The sequence below is a fragment of the Excalfactoria chinensis genome, chromosome 1 (assembly GCF_039878825.1).
Source record: "Excalfactoria chinensis isolate bCotChi1 chromosome 1, bCotChi1.hap2, whole genome shotgun sequence".
NCBI classification, from domain to species: Eukaryota; Metazoa; Chordata; class Aves; order Galliformes; family Phasianidae; genus Excalfactoria; species Excalfactoria chinensis.
The window spans coordinates 70,020,398-70,039,483 of NC_092825.1; the positions used below are offsets into that span (position 1 = coordinate 70,020,398).

Sequence of the window (19,086 nt, forward strand, 5' to 3'; positions counted from 1 at the left end):
AGGCAGAATGAAGAGAAAACTTGAAAGCATATCTCCTTTAGAGACTCCAGCTAGTCTTAAGGCTTAACTGGTAACACCCAGACATGCAAACACATGCTCAAGAAGCTCTCAGAAAAATGGCAGGCACCTGCAGACTCTGAACATCTCAAGGACGGTTTTAGTGACAAAAGAACTGCAGCTGTGAGTGCAGCATGTAATCCCTCTCCCTCTGGAGGTCTGATTAGTGCTGGTACTGATTCAGTCAGCAGTGACCACCTTACCTAATGTTTCTGGAACCCTTATTTTCAATAAAATGATGACAGTAATTAGACAAACACAACCTTGTTAAGTTATTTAATGCTTGTACTCACTATGTGATGATCCATATAAAAGCATCGCTTCTTCTTTGTTCCACTCACAGATTGAGTGGTAAAGATCTTTCTGATATTTATCTTTAGTGGCTGAAATGAGTAAGCTAGCATTTGTGGTTAAGCAGGTAGGCTGAACATCTATTCATTTTTTTCTTCTTAATAGCTGCAACGCAAGTTGCATGACAAGCACGCCACAATATTCTTCCTCATCATTTCAAACGTAGAACCAAATAGATGGGCTTTAAGCAGAAGAGGGAACGCTGCTGCTCTCTGCACTTCAGAGGACAGTTTGACTTACTCCTTCACCGCGACTTCCTCGAGCCTTCAGAACCCCATCCAGGCTCCGCGCCACTGCCGGGTGGGGGGAGGACAAGGGCAGAAGACAGGAAGGGGCTCGAGGAGGCGCTGAGGAGCTGCCGCTCGCCTCGTGCACCACAGGCAGCTCGGAGCTGGCAGCGGAGCCCCGCCATCCCGGTAAGGAGAGGAGCTGCGGGGAGAGCCTTTGGTTGTACTGTCTTCTGATGCCTGGTGGCATTGCGGGAGGGTTGCGGGCGCGGAGAAGAGGCGATGCCGTGAGCTGTGGAGGCTAGAGACGGGGTGGCCTGAGCGTGGGGCCTGGGATGTCTCCTCGCCCACCCCCAGTAGATTCCTACAGTGGAGGAGCGGAGCCCCGGCGGCCTGAGCCGCTCTGCATCTCGGGCTCACAGCCCTCCACCCCAGCTCCACCACCTCAGACGGAGCAGAGTCTGCTCCTCCCTCCCACGGCCGGATATATAGTATAAAACCCAAAAGGGGAGGAGGAGAGATTTATAATTTTTTATAATTTTTTTTTTTTTTTTTTTTTTTTTTTTTTTTTTTTTTTTTTTTTTTTTTTTTCCTCCTTTCTCCACCGCCTCCTTTTCTTTGCTGGGAGTTGCTTACGTGTTAGGGAAGGTGGGGGCAGCGGTTTGCAGACGGGAATTGGTTGGAGAAGCGGGAACTGAAGGTAACGAGCCTCCGGGAGCACAAGAAGGAAGCCAAAAAATTTAACAAAAATATAATAGTAGTAAAGAAAAGAAATAGGGTAGGGAGAGAATGAGAAGGCCAGGCTGCGGAGGGCTGACGTTACTGAGGAAGGCGGCAGGGTAGCCGGCCGGGTGGGAGCGGGGCCGGGCCGGCTGCAGCCCCTGCCACTGCGGGAGCCGGGCCGTTCTGGGCCGCACTGGGCGGGGATCGCGGGCTCCCGGGCAGCCCCCGGTGCTGTGTGGTGCCGCGGGGGAGCGGAGGCCCTAGCGCCTGTGTAGCTCTCGCTTCTCGCTGGGGAAGATGAAGCCCTATAGATGAGGAGTGAAGCAAGCGGTTTCTGCTCTGCGTAGGGCTGTTTTGGAACGCAGTGCTGTCAATAGATAAATAGAGAAACTCTAATGCAGTTTAATGGGAGGCTTGCTTGTTTTTCCTGTTATTAGGCCCTGAATTAAATATATATATATATGTGTGTGTGTTCAGCATTAGACAGCAGTAGAGGTCTAATTGTATGAAGAGGTCTTGTTCTGAAACTTACTGCTGTTTTCTGTTTGTTGACTGGCAAATTACTGGATATCCCTGCTGCCCACCCACCCACCACAAAGATTTATCCCAATTTCATTGCAGGATCCTATGAGGATCTCCTCAGGTTTCTAGATACTGGAGACATGTGACTTCATCTCCTACAGCTCTTTGCAGTAATGTTATTACTCGGAACAATTTATTTTTTACATGTTTGCCTCAGAGCCTTTTAAGGGCATAACCAGAGAGACAAATAACTAATGACAGACCATTATCTTGCAATGAAACAGGAGTTGATTCACCCAGAAATATCGCAGCACAGATTCAGTCAAAAGATTAGTTTTCCTTATTTTAGACCTTATTTTTAACGTTAGTGAAATTTATTAATAGGCTAGTGAAATCTACTCCAAAGTCTATAACTGCTGTAGTTCACTCGAATTTGTATTAACATAAGAGTAAAATTGAAACATGCAGTAATACCAAAGGTAGCCTATGGGAATCCCGAAGCCCTGCTTTGCTTTAGAGCACAACTTCCTGCATTCTGGGAACCTTCCTCCCCACTTGGTAAGAAGCGTATGTCAGTTGAAAGAGATGCTACTGGAGTTTGTTTTCACTTGCATCTAGTTTATCACAACAACCATCATTTCCTGCTTATCTGTAATGTTCTTAAGTATGAAAAATGTGGGTTTTGTTCATGATTGTGTAATATGTGTAATAAGTCTTCTCTTTAAAGTAATTACACAGTTTTCAAAATTACAAATAGTTGCTTTTATGGAGCTGTGGAATCCCCCATTTTTACTTAAATCTTCAGTGCCTTAATCTTCTACTCTGGTAAACTATAGTTTTGTGGAAACAATGATTTAAAACTTTCCCTCTGTGTTTTGGGGTGTTTGTCTCTATTCTCCATAATACATAGAAGATTTGGGGGAGGATGGGATGGACAGAGCTGCACTCGCTTAAGAGTGTCTGAATTAAACATGAAGCAATAGCAGATATAAGCCAGTCTTTCTTTATATTTAGAGGATGTTTAAGGATGCATAACATCTGATACTGTAACAAAGCTGCAAATTCTTAATTTCTGCCACTTTGGGTTCCAGTTCTAATCCCTATTAAGGTCTATTTAGATGAGTCATAGGGAAAAGCATTTTTTTAAGAGTTCTTAACAGCTTGAAAATAGCGTAACAGCCTGAGTAAGTAAAACCTGTAGAGGGTTATCTGGGAGTGGGTGTGGGGGGGAAGGAAGAGAGAGAGAGAAAAACAGCTAGAGAGAGACTGACAGAAAGGTAGTAGGTAGGGAATTACCTGCTAACAAGCATCAGATTAGCAGCTTTATAAACTTCCCGTGGTTTCTCTGAAGTCACTTCAGATTTGGCAGACATGGTTTATCAGGGCTGGCTGGGTGGAGGATATTGTTCATGCGCATGTGGGAGTGCTGGTGGAGTGGAAGGTTTGTGTTAGTAAGTATGGATAATGTGACAAAAGGCATTTGGTTGGCATGGTACAGCAAAGGAACATGAATGAGTGGTTGATATCTTCATTAAACTCTCTGATGATTCTAACTTCAGTTCCTATAATGGAGTTTAAATCCTTGTTCCAACAGGTCAGTCTGCAGTGTTACACTATAAGAAACTTTTTAATTTTTTCCTTTATGTTCCACCTGGGAAATTGCTAATTCTTGCCACTTAAGGTTATTTTTATTTTTTTCTAAAGGCAGATAATCCATCGCTTTGATACATTACAATTACGTGAATGAGGGAATCACAGAGAAGGGGAAAAAATAACCATCAGGTTTTAAAATGGGGAAAGGGAGAGAAACTTAGTTAATGGTTGGTATTGCAGATGTGAGTGGTTTGGAGAAGCCAAAGGGCAGTGCAATGTAATGCTGTGGAGATGAGGAAACTATTGAGTGCTTTTCTTACCTGGGGAATATTGCTTATCATGTTATTTTGCTTTGCTGTGTTTATAGGGAAATGTTGGGGACAGTGTTAGCACTGTTCTGTAACTGCATTACTTTCTTGCCTGGGGGTATGTTCAACTGTACAAAAATGAAGCTGTTGCTCGAGGGTAGCAAAATATACCTCTTAGTAAGGCGAACAGTGTAATTCTGTGGTCCTTTTAATTTACCACAAATGTAGGCTGCTGCTGGAGTGTCAATCTGCCCACATAACCTCTGACTGCAAGTTCCTCATCTTTCACTTGTACCGGTGCTATCATTTGTGGCCACACAAATCCGTTCTTGTTGGCTGGGCTTTCAGCTGGATGCATTCTGATGCTGATTCAATGTCTGACTGAAAGTCAGTGGAGATGTGCCATTAGAAGGAGCAGACCAGTCTTCACAGTGCTCCTCATAACAGGAATCCCAGACTAGAGATGATCACACTGTAGTGTAATGAACTTGCCCCATCCAGATTGGGTTTTCCTTGCATCTGGCCTGTTAGGGGAATGAGGAGAGAATTTGTTTACCATTGTCCGCTTGTGTAGCTGTATTCTGTGCGGGCCTGGTGAAGCTAGTAAAAGAGGGAACTCAAAGGACAAATGTTTTTTGTAAATACCTGTGCCCTTGAAGGCAGTAGGGTCTCACTGTGGCATGCTAAAAGCATTGCCTTCCTGTGCTCAAAATGCAGATCTCTGAATGTAGGTTTTGGGTCACTTCTGCTGCTGTTGCTTGCAAACCTGCCTATCCTATATTTAAATTGCAGACTTCTTTAGCTGCAGTCTGTCTTTGCTGCTCTGTACTTGAACGTTGCATGTGCTAATAAGGCGCAGACTCGCAGCATGAATTATTGCTATGATGATTACTTCTTGGCATGGTGTGATCAAGGCCACAGAACCTGTAATGGGGCAGTGTTGCTTGAATTTGCTGTTTTCTCAGAACCCTTGGACTTCTGTGAGTCAGTTAAAATGGACTATTGTGCAGTATTGCCATGGGTAACTACACATTGTAGCATCATTTCCTTGATAACCCATCTACAGCTGGCAAAAGTTCATTTTCATTTATTATCACAACAAAGCCTATAACTCATGTTTTCAATACCTTCCAAGATAGAAGGCTTTAAAAAAAAAAGAAAAAAAAAAAATCTGATCTAAATATTGCTTTCAGACAGTTTTCCTTTAGAAAATGTAGTTGTCTTTGAATGGTGTACTTATATAGACCACAGTGCCAAAATTACAATTAATTAGGTGTTTATGTAGTGAAATATTCAATAGTAGGATCTTCTGTATGTAGGCATATAATTAATTTTCTATTGCTAATTACCAGAGGCTGGAAATCTCACCCTCAAATTCTTGGTTAAGTTACTTTTTGTTAAAGAATGAGATAGATTAAAGGTTTAGCAAAAATACCTGCAATTTGACTGTGATTGTGTTGAGTTCTAAGCTTTTATTAGCTGTTCTTCGTAAGAGTTGCTTGTAGATGTGTTTTTCTTTGTGTGTGCCTGTGTTTAGGCAGTTACAAGTGACTGAAAACCATGTAGGACTTTGGTTTTCTCCATTCTTACAGAAAAAGATGTGTTGTGCCCTATAAATAAGCTCTTGTGTTTAGCTCAGTTGTTTTCCGCTTCCTTGAGTAACTGTGGAGCAGCTGTATCCATAAGAAGTGTGCATTATAGGTTTTTCTCACATTTAATTTCATTTTTTCATATATTATGTCAGTATGTGCAACCTATGTATGCTTTCAGAAGAAATGAGTTGTACTGTAGGGGTTAACAGAACAAAGTTCAGTGACTGGTTCATAACTAGTGCAAGAAATGCAAGGCTAGTCACAAACCTGGATGTTTACAGTTTAATTTCTAAAACTGTCTTTCAGCCTTGATTATCCAAGCCAGAAAACTAGCGTATTGTGCCCAAAGTTGAGTGGCAATTTTAGTGGCATTTGCTTAAAAAGACAAATATTTATCATTCCAGGTCTGAATGCCTTTTGTCTACCTTTATAGGAAACTGTTTTCGGAACTGTTTTTGTTACATTGTATGTAATTGGTGTGAGCTGCATTGAAAGCTCCCTTTTTTTTTGTTTTAGTTTTCTGAATGTAGCTACAAAACCTGTTGACTGAAGGAAAGAGATTTCCTGGTTTCATTTCTGGTCCTGTAAAGAATGTAGATTTATTTTGGAGTAGCTTATTCAGGAGGGATTTTCTTATGCAAGGGACATTCGGGTATGGATACGCTGTAGCGTCAGTAGTCTCTAGAATATTCCTTCAGAAGTTTCCTTGATATTGTGAGCAAAATCATGAAGGTGTGGAGTGATTGCAGTGTTGTTACTTTTTTAAAAACAAACAAAAAAAAAAATCCAACCTCAAACTATAGGTAGGCAATAAGGGGAAGATTCTCAACGAAGTAATACTGATTAATAAAATAGAAAATGAAAGTAAGGGTTGTATTGGGATTATATCAAACAGATCTAGTCCAGTACAAAGAAGTGATGTAGACAACATTCCACCTCTCTTCTGAGCTCCTCGCTACAGGGACACTGAAGCCCCAAGCATGCCCATAGAGGGAGTAACAAAGTTGGTGGAGGGGCTGGAGCACGAGTCTTATGAGGGAACTGGTGTTGTTTAGTCTGGTGAAGAAAAGGCTCAGGGGAGACCTCGCTGCTCTTCACAATTACCTGAAAAGAGATGGTAGCAAGGTGGGGATTGTCCTTTTTTCCCAGGTAACTAGCAATAGGACAAGAAGCTGTGTATTTAAGTTGCTTCAGGGAAGATTCAGGTTGGTTGATTAGGAAAAAATTCTTCACAGAAGAAGTGGTGAGGTTTGGGTTGCCTGAGGAGGCGGTGGAGTCACCATCCATATAGGTGTTTAAGAAATGTGTAGATGTGGTAACAGAGTGATGTGGTTAGCAGGCATGGTGGTGGTGGGTTGATGGTTGGCCTTGATGATCTTAGTGGTATTGTCCAACCTTTATGATTCTATGATGGTTAGCCTTCATCCATGGCTTACAATAGGTAGGGCTTCTGTAGTGAGGCAAAAGAGGTTTGGAGGTGAGATGAAGAAAATGAACAAGTATGCTTTGCTGATCCTGTCCTGGCTTTGTGGCAGTCAGTGAGGTCAGCAGTTGCTGTTTTTCTTTAGTGAGACAGGGGGAGAAGAGATGAGGAATCACTTTCTCTGCCAGTATCAAACTGAGTCAGTAGAAGAACAGAGCCAGGGACTGCTGCAAATCTTTTCAAAACCATCTGCTTTTACCACCTGTCATTGCTTACTCACCAACACAGTCTTATTTGGAATTAGCATTAAAAATCTTTAAGTGTAAAACTAAGTACTTTTCTTCTGAAGTTCCTTAAAGATATATTTGTAGCTCCCATGGAGAGCTAGAGAAGTATTTGCTTTCTGTACTTTCTGTAGGGGGAGAGAACTTGCATTTCCAACATAAAATGCTTTCTGATGTTATTCATACTGTGGACAGGACTGATGTTGGTTATCATCTCATCTGATGGATGATATCGTTCAACTCTGTTTAAAAATAACTTAAAGAACAGTTTTTAAGGGTGAAGCTTTGTTACACAAGCAGTCCTTTGCAAAACCTACGTTGCATGCAATGACATCAGCTACTTCATTACTTCTAGCTTTATGCTGTGGGAACATCACAGGCTAGGGACTGCTTCTAGATTTCCTTTGGTTACTGAGTTGAACATCAGTGCCCTAAAGTCCCTGAGTTCTCTGTTGGACCAAAATAAATAAATAAATAAATAAAAATTTGGAGAAACAATGATCTGCAGACATAACCAAGAAACTCAGACTCTCACATAGTCACATTTCTAAATTGTATGTGACAGAATTATACCTTCAGACATCTCTTGCTTCATATATATACAGCATCACTGCCTTACTTCTGGTGCTGCAAAATTTGCTTGTGTTTCTGATGAGTGTAATGTTGCGTTTGCTGAATCCACTTCTGTGGATTACAGCTGCTCTTTTCAGTGTATAGCTGTTTGCATATCCCATTATCTTTTCTCCAGTAATGTACATACCTTATTGCTTTGTTGTTGAGTCCCTCAGTTTGCCACTTGAAGGGAGAAATGAAATGTTAGATCAAAATGTTTTAGAGGTTGAATGACTGTCTTCTAGTGGTGACCTCTTTCAAGTGTCCATTGCTTTTATATCTATTAGATCCTCCAGAACAAGCTGAATGTCCTTATACCCAGCTAGTGTGGCACAGAGTGCCAGTGATACTCTCTGTCTTTTTATATGAAACGATCTTGGCAACACTGTTACAAAGAGGGCTTGGAGCACAGAGATACAGGGTGTTTGGCATATGCTCTGTTGTACACATCAACCCAATCATTAAATCTTGTGCATAAATACAGTAGCAAACCTGTGAATTCAGTGAAAAGCCTTCAGAGTTCTGGAGGTAACTTGTGCTTTTAACCATAAAAATATGTCTAGCTGTATTTCTGAGTTGTCTTCGTTCTTATGTTTTTGTTCAGTGGCCTCTGCCTTCCCCACATATTCTCAATGGCTTGTTACATGTGCAAGTTTTAGGGAATTTTGGAACTCCTAAATAATGTATTGATTTGATGGAAGCTACTGGATCTTGATGTATGTCTTGGCTTATAATTTTTTCATTTCCTAACCACTGCATTTTCTCATGGGCATTTTGTTTTGTTCTTTCGCCTTATTTTTATTGTCTAGCTCACAGAAAAGATGGGAAATCTGTGTTCTTAAAGACTGTTTTTGTCTGAGATATATGGCTTCACCTTCATTTTGGCCTGTCACTTATTAATCACTGCTATGTGGTGTCTGGCAACAGTTAGCTATGTATTAATAAATGTGATTGAGTAGAATTTAACTAGTAGAATTTTCACTATGTTCTGAAGCTGTTTTATATTTATACTAAAACTAGCACTTGACAGGCATGTGACTCAAATCCTATACATTGCTGTTTGCTACAGGTCTGAGTTAGCTGATAAGCGGAGAAGAAATGCTTTTTCTTCTGGGTACTGCTGTTTCCCATACATAAGACACTGAGTGTCTGGTCCAGCTTTTCTCATGAATTTTTGTACTGGGACATATACAAAGTGAGACTCAAGCAATTATTTATTTGCAGAGGATAAGGCTGAATAGTCTTTTGTTGAGCTTTGTCAAGCTCAGGGGCTTTCAAGAACTGATTAGACTGCTTACTGTTGATGAACTTTTTTTGGCATGCAGGTCAGTGATCAGATAAAACTATACTCTTTCAGGATGATGAAATAACTTCCTGTATTTAAGCACAAGATCTCTGGACTCTAATCAGCAGTGATACTGGTAAACCAAGCACATGTGCAAAAGTGAACTCTGATTTGGCAGCAAGGCAGTTGCTATATAAATCTGCTTTAGCTGCTCATGCTATAGCATTGCGTGTGGGGAGGTCATAGTTCTCTAGTTCCTCTCAGAAGGCTTACGCGTATTATTGTTATATTACTGTAGTTTTTACAAATAGTATATGGCTGTATATTTAATTCTGAACACCTTTCTGTCTTCTGAAAGGCTAGATTTCCTTCAGACCTGATGAGAGGGAGGATGAATTTCTTTGTGACTGTCTCTGCTTTGCTCCCGAAGTTGAATACTGTTTTAAATCCTCATTATTAAAGGCTCTAGGCTTTGTCTAGCTTGAATACTTACCGTGTCTTCTTTAAAAAACAATTTCTGAATGAATGTGACTGGGGAAAAAAGTATGTCTTCCAATACATGAGGATGTAAACCAGCATCTGGAGGAGACACTACTTTGAGTTGAGTGTTTCTTCATTGTTTACATCAACCATCTAATATATTTCAAAAAATACTTGATATAGTTTTAGCAAGGGCATATATGTTCTTGTAATTTTGATATTTTTCTTAATGTATCTCAGAGTTCTGTTGGATTCATAAGAACAAAGTATGCTGGGGCACAGACAGTGTTGTCTGTGTCATCCTGAGAAGGCTTTCTGCCAGAATGTATTGGTTAATGTGTTTGTCTATTTCATCTGTACTTTCTTTGATTGCCCATATGCATATTTCTCATCTAGTGCTGTAATATTAGTACTCAAAAGCAAAGGGAGCAGAGCAAGGGATGCAAGTAATAAACTCTGGTGCAAGGGGAGGTGGAAATCAGGTAAACATGGTAGATTTCAAATCACAGATACAGAGGTCTTCTGTATCCTCAGTGAGGACAAACATGGTGCTTTGCATCAGTGTTCTACTTCACTGTGAGCAATAACGATGCACTTTAACACAATATAAATGCACTGTAGTAACACATACTGTAAGGACCAGTGTTTACAGACCTTATACTGCATAAAGGGCTTACTGTCTCTTGTTCCAACTTAGTACTGATTGGTAACAGCACAGCTGCGATTTGTTTTTAGACATCTGGAAGGCAATGTCATAGTTAATATCTGGGTCCTCTCGTATTTTGACTCAGAAGCAACTAGTGATGGTCTTCAACAGATTGAGGTCCCTCATAAATTAGGTTTAAAAAGATATGTAGCTGTTGTGTAGTGAACATTCAGGAAGCTTACTTCACAAGTTTATTAGGACAGTGAAGGGGACTCTTAGTGGACTTCCTTCCTACCTTTAGAGAAACTACATCCTTGCAGAATTCAAATGTAGCCTAGTATTTTTATTCCTGTTAGGCAAGTATGAGCTCACATTTTAGAACAGTGAGCAATTTTGTTTCTTCATTAGAGGATACTGTTAAGGGTATGATCAGAAGCTTTCTTTTCACTTGTGGGTATTTCTAGTCTCTGTGTTCTCCCTTAATATGCATTATTGCTCTAGTGATCTAGCGATTTTGCTTCTCTTCTTTCCAGTATCACTGGCTCCTTGTGAAAAGTACTTATTACTAGATGGTTGCCCATTAAGACTGAGGTAAGAATGCTTTGATATTGTAAAAGGATGAGGTGAGGGTAAATACCATTTTCTCAGAGCCCCACTGGTACAGGACTGAATGTGCAAGGAAGAGACCTTTAATTGCAACGTGGCCTAGCGAGTGAGAGGCAGAATACATTTTTATTCCAAATATGGTTTTTGTACAGAAACAAAGTCTATCTAAAGGAACATGATCTAGCATTGTTGCACAGCAAGTGAAGAATACTTTTATTCTTAAGAAATACTTAGGGAAGCTGATTGTATTCAGATCCATCAGGATGAATAGGATTTATCTCAGGATGCTGAGACGTGGGTGGTGCAATTGCCTTGCAGCTTTTTTATGAAGCAGTGTGCCTCTGAAGGTTAGCAAAAGGCTATAATTTCATTCATTTTTAAGAAAAGTGGGAGAAGCTGAGAAACTACAGGACAGTTGGTCTTATCACCAGCTCTAGAAATATTGTGAATCGCATCTGCCTGTAACTTTTTTCTAAATGTGAAGGATGAGAATGTCTGTGGGAACAGTCAACCCAGGAGTACCAAGGACAAATCATACTTGAGCAATCTGAGTGCCTTTTGCAATTGAATGACTGACTATGCAGATGAGGGGACATCAGTGGATATAGCATTCCCTGACTTCAGTGGGATGTATTCACTAAGGAAGCTGTGGAATAATTAATTAGAAGTCATGGTCTGCCCAGGGTAGCAGGGCCTTGTAGTGTGGAGGGAGAATTTGTTGTGGTGTGACATTTTTACATCTGCAGTAGTGGGCGTGGAATGATGAACAGTGAAAGCCCCTCAACTAGAAAGATTTACTCCCTATCATCAGCTTGAATTCTGTTTCTGCTCAAGAATTACTTAATTCCATGTATTATTATGTGGTTTTATGTTGCCTAGCATTTTTCAGATTTCCTGCTCTTTTGGCTTGACTTTAAGAAAAACAATGCTCACATGATCAGAGGAATCTAAGCAGTTTTTATTTCAGTTGAGTTAAGGTTATTTATTAAGAACTGTATCTTCTTATCCATTTCTTCTCTTCTCCAAAGTGTGACAGGAGTTAAAATCAACTGTCAGAATCATAATTGGTATGTTTTCATAGATCAGTGTTGATGATGATTGGTTTGTTTTCAATTATATTGATTACTTTTAGATCTGCAGCACTGACTGACAAGTGCTGCAATATTTAATTGAAGGTCCCAACGTGTGGTAAGGGATAAAGGAAGAAATAGACAACTTAAAGCCAGGATAATTGAGAGCGTGGTTTTATCAGTAATCCAAGATAGGAGTGGAGACAGACAGAATTGGGTCAGACTTTGCACAAGTGAAAAAGCAAATACCTGAAGTCCTAGTTCCCCAAACTTACAGTCAGAGTCCCAGTTCAGGAGCTCTGTGAGAAGCAGTGTCACTGAGTGCACCCTGAACACGAACCCTCTCATGGGACTGCTTGGAAATAGTTTTGCATTTGTTTGTTGGTCATCTTTTGAGTTCTAGATTAGCATCAATGCCAATTGCATCAGAGCTATGTAAGTGCGGCTGTGTTACTTCAAGGTTGATATCTATCCGAAACCTGTTTTATTTCCTTCACTTGATGCCTGAACCAAGAAATCCTGCAGCCCTGAGATTTCTGGGAGTCAAGACACATTAGAGGCTTCAGACCTTACTTATGTTGTTGTAATTGCGTAGAGAGAAGGATTGTAAAAATAATTTAAAAAAAAATTGCACTGAATTTGGGGGATCGTTTGGGAAAACCTGGATTTGAACTTTTGGCTCTTTTTGATGTTAGCAGATTCAGGAAACAATGCTCAAGGAACTAAAACAAACAAAACCTTACTTAACGTATGGTCACGGTGTTTTATTTCCTTGTTCTGTGTTTTTGTTTTTTTCTGAAGTAGTTTTTCCAAGCTACACCTATTTGATTAAAGTAGGCATTGCTTTGATTTAGGGCACCCTATTCTGTGAAGAATAGAATGCTGTGGATTAAAAAGAGATAATATATCAAAATAATGCTCTTAGCAGATGTGGATTTCCTTTCTATGGTCGGTATTGCTGTCATAAAACTTCCCTCCAAATCACAACTAATTACAAATGTTGTCACTGAAGCTATATGTGGTAAATCTTATCTGTATTTATCATGAAATGGCACAACCCAGTGTCAAATGAAATGCTTTCTTGCTTTCTGTGTTCATCCCTGCACAGACTTTGGTAATTTATTGTTGCTGTTGTTTATTTAAAAATAAAAAAATTAAAAAAATTTCTTTTTAGAAAATTTCCTTCATGAATTTGTACAAGTTGTTCCTACATGTGAACAGAGTTTTTCCACTATCAGGATTTAGTATGCTTGTTACAGCTTATCTTAAGCATCATGCTTTGCTGCAGGAATTTTACCGGTAAGAATCTTGATGTGTCTCTGTCTCTGCTGGATAAATTTTCATAATTATGATCTTAAAATCTCCAAGGACACAAATTTGGGAAAAAAAAATAATAATAATATGGGAAATCATGAAGGTATATTTCATGGTGAATATGTTCCAGACAAATATTACTTGAGTAAACGTGAATCTCTTTATTTGTATAACAGGGAGGTGTGTGTGTGTGTTCATATTTGTTTTCAATTCAGAAACAGAAGTAGTAACCTGAGAGTAAATGCTTTGGGTACAAGGCTAGCTTGGTCATGCTGTCCCCAGCCTGTATCTAGTAAGTATCTTTCAGCAAGTTGAAGCTCTGAGAAGCTCTGTCATCCCCAGCAAGTGTCTGCCTGCGTTTGGCTGTGATTACTGGCTGGTCTGTGCTATCCCTCTGCTGTTTAGGTTACTCTGCGTTACCGTTTGTTGCATGCCTGTTATGTATCACCTTGCATAGGCTACCTGAGAGTTACCTCTACCAGAGAATCAGAATCTGGCAGTTAGATTACAGACATAAACTTCCATACTCCTAGAAACTACTGTATAAACTTGCTTTTGTTTATTCTCAGTACCCATTGCAAGAAACTTTATAAAATTGAATTATGAAGAGACAGAAGCTAAGGTAGGAGTCCAATAGTGTGAAATCCCAATTTGACCTACAAGTTGAAGCATCGCTGTTATGAAAACAAATGTAGAAACTTGTTTAGGGCTTTGTGGTTCTCTTGTTAATTCCTTGGATTTTATCTCCTGTTTGGCCAGACCTCAAAGTGGTCTGTCCTGTAAATCCCAGCAAGGTTTGTGGAAGCATATGATAAGCACATAGCTTCAACACTAATTGTAATATTATCTGTTTTTATTGTTCCTGTTTGTCTTGTAATTTGTGGCTTGCTGATTTGTATTATTTAAAAATTTTGCTTTGTGCTTAGAATTTGGACTGATTTTTATTTGAAACGTGAAAGGTTTCCAAGATGAAATATGGATACAGCTTCCTGAAGGATCTTTGTCTGTGTAGCAAAGGTAAGAGAAATAGTATCGAGGGAGTGCTTGTACCAAAGGGACGTTGTTAATGTGATCCCATTCCTCCTCTCTTTTTGAAGAGTTGTGGAGAACAGAGTCACTCAAGCTGTAACTTACTTGCTCCTCTCCTGAAACTCCCAGAGCAGAATTTCCCCACTGGTAGCTCTCTTTCTATACTTTGCATTCTGGGTTATAAGGAAGAAAAGAGACTACTCTGATGTCATAAAAACTTGCAGAGAAGTAAAATCACTTGTGTCTCTGGAGGGAAGGAGACCACGTGCATCATATTATAATCTGAGAGCATCGTTTTGCACAGATGTTTTTTCAGACCTGAATATATTTGAAACAAGGGTGATTGGTGTGCAAGTAGCAGCAGTGCTGTGTGGGCATTTGAGGACATCAGAAACACACCATTGCCTGTAAATCCTGTATTCAAGCTGGATGCAAGGTAGTTATCACAGGAGTTGACATGGACTTAGTACTTACAGCATGTCTAATAGTCAACTCCCTATTTGGAACACTGATCATAATGAAAACTTCATACAAACACCACCATGAGATTAGAATGTATGACACAACCTTTGCAGGCAGAAATTATTATGGAAAACCATATATATAAGTGGTCCCTGTCCACTTAGCAATGGGCATTTCTGTAGTCACCAATGAGGAAATGGAGTCACTCTGCATGCTGCTATTGTAACAGCCTGCATAACTGCAATGGGGCAGAGTTTGAAGGCAAACATTTTTTTTTTGCATTTCCTTATGAGTCTATAGCCTTATTAAATCCGGTTACTGTGAAGGCAGGTGGCTTATATAGTGACCCTGAATAATTTAAACAGCTTGGAAAAGGGTGTGTACTCTCCTGCTTATTAGTTAAATGGATAGATTCCATGCTTTAAATCAGCCTTCAAATGTAAGAGCTCCTGTATTCTGCCTACTAGAAGGGAAATGCACGATGTTGCTGGATGGGATTTTATTAAGTGACTCAAGTAAAATTGCTTTCATTAAGGTATTGATGTCAACTGTAGCTGTACAGAGTTTTTTAAAGTTTCTGAAAATGCTTCATTTTTTAGCTAAAAGAAGTGTATCAAATGCTGTATAAATACAACCAAGCAGTATGCAGTCTCTTTTTAAGTTTCTTGCTGTAAGATTCTTTTATTTAATGAAGCACATAAACTGAGCAGATGAGCTGGGAAAGCTTAACCTCTGAACCCTTCCTCTCTGCTTGAGTTACAGATATTCTGATTAAGCTTCAAGAGTGTGAGTTTTATTTCATCATATATTTCTATAACCCTTTGTTATCTTCAGTTTACATTTTGAGCTTGTCTTTTGAACCTTTCCAAAGATGGAAAGGGAAATTTAACAAGTTTACTCAGTTTTATGTGACAGTTACCTGTAGACTTCAGACTTAAAAAGTGTACGTCTGAACACCTTTTTGTGAATTTGGTTCAGGTAGTTAAGAACATTTCAAAGCAAATGAACTTGATTTTGTCTCAGCTGTGAAAGGCCAATTATTCAACCTCATTTTCTAATAAACAGCAGTTAACAGCTGCTAATTACATCTTAATATAAGGCAATTTTTGAGTGCCTTGACATTATACATGTCAACACAGAAAGCCATGATTTTGATGCAGCAGCTGACCCTCTGTAAGTACTTTTGCGTTACTGCTCCAGTCAGAGACTCATTTTGGCAGACCAGAGGCTTTATCCTTATATGAATTTTTCTTTCTGTCCTTTTCATGTGTGAGTTTTAGCTCTATCAGTGCTGAACTTGGATTTCAAGGTACGAGTGGGAATAGCCTAGCATTTATGTCCTGAGGCTTTCTTCACCAGACTTGTTGATGTAGCCTGCTGCTGCTTAACCTTTCTCTTTCATCTACTATATTTTTCCAGTTGAGCCAATTATCTTGATGAAGGTCTCTTTTGTTTTGTTCTGCTCTTTGAATTTTTCTCTAATAACTGGCAGGCTGTTATGTACATACAGTCAGTGGCATGCTTGGATTAAATTATGTTGCTTGAGTAGTCAATCTGGAAGTTGTAATGTTTGGAAGATGTCTCAAAAACTATTTTAGAAGAAATAGATATGTATTATAACCAGCTTCCACTGCATGTTTGTCTCCAAGGCAAAAGAGACTGTGAGAAGATTCCCTCTGGTTGATCAGCGCCCAGAAAATCCTACTGGAGAATGAATTTATATTCACTTAGGTGGCAGATCTTTGCAGCTGTGTCTGAATACAACTCTAGCATGAAAGAGGGATTACATGGGCTGAGAGCCTCACTTGTCTTCTGGTAATTAGCATCTTCTGGTGCTGGGGCCAACCTGAAAGCAATGGATAGAGAGCAGAGGACTTATGAGGGGCTGCCAGGGCCAAGACGAGATTTCTTCTTTTGAGGTTTGGCAAGAAATGCAATTTCTGGAGGGCAGTTCTGCTGTGATGGCAAACACCAAATTGCTGTTGCTCTACAGCTGACACAAACAGAAGATGAGAGAGCTGAGCTTTCCTTTTCTGTGTCTGAAGGGGAGGCTATAAGAAAGAAAGGGATAGACTTCTTAGAAGAGTCTGTTGTGATAAGGGGAAATGGTTTCAGAGTAGTAGAGGGGATGCTTAGATTGGATATTAAGGAAAAAAATTATTTTGGGTAATGATAGTGAAGCACTGGAACAAGTTGTCCAGAGATGTAGTGGATGTCCCATCCCTGGAGACATTCATGGTCCAGCTGGAGGGGAATCTGAGCAGCCTGATCTATCTGTAAATGTCCCTGTTCATTGGAGGGGAGTTGGGTTAGATGACCTTTAAAGGTCCCTTCCAACTCAAACAATTCTATGAAAAGCTGTATACTTAGCTCTGAAAACTGCTTTGAAGAAAATAAGAAAACAGAGAGGAGCTGTTGATGCCACTTCTACTCTATCTGTATGTTTTGAAGTCAAACGTCGCTGGACTGTAAAATACAAGACCTGGCAGAGGCTTACTTTCAAATTTATAAGGTCATTATCCTCTACATAATTTGAAGTACTTTTTTGTATTTATTACAAAAGTACATACTTATTTTGTATTTGAAGTACTACTGCATTATTTCTGTGATTAATGACAACAACTAAAACCTAATAATATTAGGACTGTAACTGTCTCACAGACTTCCCTTTAGACAACTGAACAGAGCTTTTACAGCTACTTTTAAAAATCTATTTTACATGGTCTCCAAATGCTTATCTTTCAGAAACTGGAAACAGGACTTTGTATGAGGGCTGTCCCAAAGGTAATGCCTCATATTTTATTATGTTAGCCCCCAGTGTCAGAGGCAGATGTTGGTGAAATGGCAGTAGAGGTTGAATCTTCCTGCCAGTATTCCATTAGATTTTGGTGCTGTGCAACAGATGGCAGCAGAAGGGCAGTCTGATAAAATGTCTGACATGGAAGTGGGAATGAGGCAAAGGTGTTATTGAATTCCTCCATGCATTAAAAACGGCACCCATTGAAATTCATTGACACTTGCTGAACATTTATGGAGACCAAACAGCAGATGTGAGTACAGTGAGGTGGTGGGTGGTGCATTTTGGCTGTGGTAACAGTGGCAGTGGATCATCTCCACTCATACAGATGTTTATGAGCACAGCATACAGTTCATTGCTGGTGAGAATGTGTAGCTAGTTGTGGTGACTGCATTGTGAAACAGTGTTTTGTAGCTGAGAATTTGCTCTATTAAACAGTGTTATTATTCTCTTTGTATCTGTTTTAATTTCCATGGAATTAGATAGGAGGCATTACTTTCAGAACTACCTACATATTTCACTACTTATAAGTGGAACTGAGAAGGACCTGAAAAAATTCCTCAGGAAGGTGTCTTTGTTTTGGGTTGGAAAGGCATGTAGTAAATTGGTTCGTCATGTTCTCTTTCTAATTATTCTCTCTGAATGATGTCTGCATTCATAAACATCAGATGATTTCTTGTCATACATTTTATTCAACCAAGGACTGCTCCTCATAAGTGCCAGTGAGAATTAAAAACAACTACTTTAGCTACAAAATCACTGTAATTCAAAATGTTACCTTTAGATCTAAACTTTTCAAACAGTTCTGACATTATTCATGCACTTACACACTGTGCTTTATGGCCTAAGGCAATGCATTTACATACACATTGAAGAGAAATTACAATTAAAAACGTTTTGCAAATTGTCTGGTTTGTAGTATTGCTATGCCTCTATATGTGGATAGCTAATAATTCCTTGTCAAAGACAGGGCAGATAGTGCTAGCATATGTTGCACAAACCAGGAAAGAGATGTTTAACTTCTGTAGGAGGGTGGTGCTTGTTGTTACTAACAGCTCTGCCAGGTGTTGTAACCCCTTCTTAAAACTCTAAAAACTTTGGGATCAGAGTTGAACAGTTTTTAGAATTAATGGTCCTTAGAATTAAATGAAAACATTTCACTTATTACAATGCAAATGTGACTATAAATTCAGGCTTATGTACTACATTTGTCTGTTCTAGAGCAACAGTCATACAATATAGGGTGTACTGCTCTGTCTCTTGTTTTCTTAATCATCATGAAACCTTAATTTCCCCACTTATCTTTTCATGTGATTCACTCTCTAGCATGTCTCAGGGGTGGAAATATACTTGCTATGAAAGTCAAAAGTGATGAATAAACTAGGCAGGGTGTATGCAATCATTTCCATTTTAGTATGTTGTCATTTATGACGTTTGCCTTACTCAGGAATATTTTGTACTGGTGAGCATAAGATATTATTGACAAGAATGTTTGCTCTCTTTTACTGGATTTTGAAAAATTTTCACCGTAGAAAGGATAAGAAAATGATAGAAGGAATATCAAACATTTCTTGGTAGTAAGCATTATGCAGTAAGGATTCCTATTTTCTGTTGAATGTAATAGTTTGCCTTTCTGGTGAAAAATAGCAGTTCTTAGTATGTATGCACTATCCCAGCATGACAGATTAAATAGAAGAAAATTGCA

General features: G+C 39.4%; 1 protein-coding gene across 4 annotated transcripts in view; it reads left to right on the forward strand.

Annotated features, from left to right (window-relative positions):
• The first annotated feature begins 558 nt into the window (after positions 1–558).
• Positions 559–19,086, forward strand: part of FAR2 (fatty acyl-CoA reductase 2) — a 137,569-nt gene continuing 119,041 nt past the window's right edge. Inside the window, exons 1-2 of one of the 4 annotated variants that reach the window (XM_072326380.1) lie at positions 740–824; positions 10,637–10,694. The gene's annotated coding sequence lies outside the window, so the exon portion shown is untranslated. Of the gene's footprint in view, positions 825–1,226; positions 1,336–10,636; positions 10,695–19,086 lie in introns of those variants that run through there. The other 3 variants (XM_072326378.1, XM_072326377.1, XM_072326376.1) reach the window with 3 other exon arrangements.